The sequence below is a fragment of the Pteropus vampyrus genome, unplaced genomic scaffold, assembly GCF_000151845.1.
Source record: "Pteropus vampyrus isolate Shadow unplaced genomic scaffold, Pvam_2.0 Scaffold50, whole genome shotgun sequence".
Lineage (NCBI taxonomy): Eukaryota > Metazoa > Chordata > Mammalia > Chiroptera > Pteropodidae > Pteropus > Pteropus vampyrus.
The window spans coordinates 2,612,061-2,616,130 of record NW_011888831.1 but is presented as its reverse complement, the minus strand read 5'-3'; the positions used below and the strand labels follow the sequence as shown (position 1 = coordinate 2,616,130).

Here is a 4,070-nt window from a genome sequence, read left to right as displayed (position 1 = left end):
ATACATATTAAATTCCTACCTTAAAGCTATCTGCTATCATCCTGTGTTCAACACTTTTTTCTGCCCTAGAGTCTACATGATTTTCTGGAAGCATAACATATTAAGAGCACAAATATCTAATCCCTAATCTCTGATGTCAAATAAGAATTTAATTTTAACTCTACTCCTCTTCTACATGAGTCAATGAAATGTTGCTTCCTGAGATTCCTTCTCCATGGACCACACCTACCATGAAAAAGGTGTGCTGTACTATAAAACAATAACATTTCCGACTTTGGTCCATAGTACAACACCAAGAGCTTCTTTAGGACACCAGCAGCTAAGGTCATCAGAATGTGAAGGCGAGACACTTGGGTAGACATGGAGGGCAATGCAAATTAGCCCAAAGAACCAACATGTAAAATGTGGAAACTCTTAGCATTATAATAATAAATAACATACACCAATGATAACCTGCGCTACCGTGCTAGCTCTCATAAAATAAATGAAGGGAAATAACTAATCATTTTAGTTGCTACTATAAAGACATTTTATTACTATTTCACAAAACCCTTAAACTTGTATTAAAATATCACATTTTCAGAAGCTTAGATGTAGAATTAACTAAGACACAGAAATGTATACTTCTTCAAGTTACAGGGCAGATTATTTTTAAATCAATGAATCAAATGCATAGCTAATTTTTTAAAAATATTATGAATATAATTACCTCCTTATTTATAGACAGAACAACCACTGTGAGATTATCACAATCATTAGGTTTTTAAATCTTGGTTAAGCCTTCACGTTGAGTCAGAACCACTCTCTTCAACTAACCAATGCTAACCAGTGGGAGTCACCAAATGTCGATGCCAACCCAAGCCCCAACTCTCCCCACTCCAAATCTAATAAAGGTAAATAGGCTTCAAGAAAAATACATGTTGCTTTTTCTCCAATTTGGATTTCCCATGCCAGGCTTCCCTTAGAATGAAGGGGAAAATAAAAGAACTATGTATCCTTAAGACTAAATAAGAACCATCATAGAAAACCAGTTCCTTAAAAGAAAAAGAATGCAAGATCTGGAGTCAGAAGACCCACATTTGAGTGTTAGTGCCAAAACCTAATTTCGATTCTTAAGTCCCTGAACCCTGCAGAGTCTCTAGTTTTCTCCTCAGTTTAGTAGGTGTCATCACTCACCTGCCTTCCATGGTTGGCCTAAATTACTGGACATCATTTATTTGAATATGTAGTGGTGAGTAAGGTGAGATAATTATATGGATGTGAAAGAAGACTTTCAAGTACACTTTTTGAGTGTTCTGTGTATAGATACTTAATACCCTGTGACACAGCTCTAGACTGTCCCAGGGATTTTTATAAAAGTAAAATAAGAATTTAACATTTTACAAATCACCAGTTCTTACTGCTGTGCTTATGACTCCTTCATGTCTCTTTATGCTACATATGTGACTACTATGATTTTGAGTTTTATATAGGAAGATATAAGCACTTACAGCTTTTTCTTCCTATATATTTCCTTAGTTACAGTGGCTAAATGACCTTTGGATTTAACTACGCTAAACAGTCCATAGACTACCTCTAAGAGATTTAATTACGAAAGGAAAAAAAAAAAACAAAGCTCATCAGAATAAGAGAAAACAATGTGGCTATCTTTCTTGTGAAACCCCACTGTACAAATACATGACTCTGTACGTCATGCAGTCTTCTCTCCTGAGCTCCAGACTTACATACACAACCACCTAAGAGATATCCCCATTTAGCTATTTCATAGATACACTAAACTCAACATGGCCAAATTGAACTCATCTTCCCTTTCCAGAGCTTCCCTTCTCAAAGGTTTCTTTTCTCAATAAACGGCACTATCATCTTTCCAAATGGTCAGGTCAGTAATATCAATCATCCTTGACTTTTTTTTCTTTCTAATCCTATATTCGCACCTAAGTCTCAAGAACTGCTTATTCTACTTCCTAAATAACTCTCAAAATTGTCTACTTCATATCATTTTGGCTGCCACCACCCTAGCTCAAGCCACCCGATCTCTTACCTGAACTGTCATAATAGCCCCCTTAACTGGTTCTCCATAAGGCAGTCACAATCATTGTGGCACTTTATTTAAAACACCATTGTTTCCAAACTCCTATTTAACAGAGACTGCAAAGGACACTCATGATCTTTTCTACATTTCTCTAACCTTGTTCTCCCCTTCCCATATCCTATGATCTAGCCACATGAGTGAAAGACTGCTAATTTTAACCCAATATCTGTTCTTTTCCTCAGTACTCAGAATTACATTCTGCTTTTTGGCTGAATATATAGCCATGGAATACAAATATCTTCTGACCTCCCCTGCAGCTTGGTGTGGCCATGTGACTGGGCTTGGGCCAATGGGATGTGAGCCATGCCCTTAAGAGAGGAGGAGTGACTCTCTCCTATTCCCTTTTCTGCTGGCTGGAATGTGGAAAGTGACAGCTGAAGGAATCATTTGAATCACTAAGTGGAAGGTGCCTGTGGAGGATGATGCCACAACAAGATGAATAGAGCCAGGTCTCTGATGACTATGAAACTGGCATATCAACCCTGTACTGCCTACCTGGACTTTTAGATAAGCTTCATTATTGTTTAACCCACTTTTGCCCTGGATTTTCTATCCCCTGAAGCAGTTTTATCTAACTCTAATATATCATACCATTCTTCCAGATTCTCCATTCTCTGACCCTTGAACTCATGTATGCAATACCCTCTGTCTGAAACACAGCTTATATCTTCTGTTCCTTGTCTGTTTTCATCTTCCAAATCTGAACTGAAACATTACTTTTCTTAGGTAAGTCTGCCTTGACTTCCTAGCTAAGGTTAAATACTCTTGCTATTTCTTTCCTTACACTTCCCCTTGGATAATACTCACCATACCTATAATTGCTGAGTTAATGTGAGTCTCTTTATAAACTCACATTACTACATACTCTTTAAGAGCACATGTCTACTTTGTCCACTATCATCCTGTTTGGCACTCAGTATATGCCCCCAAAATATTTGCTGGATGAATTCACTGAAATATTCAATGAATGAATGAATGTAACAGCTCTTGCCTGATTTCTAGACACCTCAAGGACTTCTTGGCCTTACATTACAGGACCCCTTGTAAACTCCACCTATAACTCTATTCCTGTCAGACACACTCACAGTATAAACACTCTCTCCATTCTCTTTTGGACAATTTTGAAATGTGCAGCTCTTTCTGGCACCGCTTCATTTTCTCATAATATAATTAAGACTAGAGTGGAAAGTATTATGGGTATGCTTGTAATTAAAAAAAGAAATGGAGACCCTTCACTAATATGACCAACATTTTCAAGAGTTAAGATGCCTTACGGGTATTTTAAAAAGAAAAATATAAGAAACATATAAACCACATTATCTAAATTCTAGCCATGTACAGGAAAACATCCTTAAAATATTTTAAAAGCCTCTGGTTTTAAAGTGTACATAACTTTTTAATGGCATTACAAATAGCTGTCAGTTTAGTTTTATAAACTCACCTTTCTTTGACGCTAAAGATTCTACACAGCTTTACCCATTTTCAAAAATTAAGCACCTTTTTGTTATAGCTTTGTGGAGTTAAAGCAATACCGTCCCAAGAAGGAGGCAATGGGATATAAGACAAACAAACGAAAATCAAGAGATCTGAGTGACAGTCTGTTTTGCCAATGATTCATTCACTGGGTGACCCTGGATCAGTTCTCTTAACTCCAAAATGAAGTATTCAATACAGATAGATAATCCCTTAGATCCATTCCAAGAAATTTTGTTGCCCTATCAACTGGCTGTTAATGACTTAATAGAGATGATGTTAGTAATTACGCCAAAAACTGTTTAATTACAAGAATTCACAGGAAACCTGGTATTTGCCTATCAGTTTTAGATTCTAAGTGGGTTTGAATGAGTCTAAAATACGGTTCTTCAAACATCTAAAAACAAACGTGTAGTCTGGAAATGCTTTTTGCGTGATGTGAATGGCTTTTAGAATGCGAGCTTTTCCAGCATGTTATTCGCCTCCCGCATACGTTAGGCGCCCA

At 36.9% G+C, this 4,070-nt stretch overlaps 1 protein-coding gene across 1 annotated transcript in view; it reads right to left on the bottom strand.

The window, feature by feature from the left end:
* ZZEF1 (zinc finger ZZ-type and EF-hand domain containing 1) overlaps positions 1 to 4,070 on the bottom strand; it is a 108,254-nt gene that overhangs the window by 103,241 nt on the left and 943 nt on the right. The gene's annotated exons all lie outside the window — the stretch shown is intronic.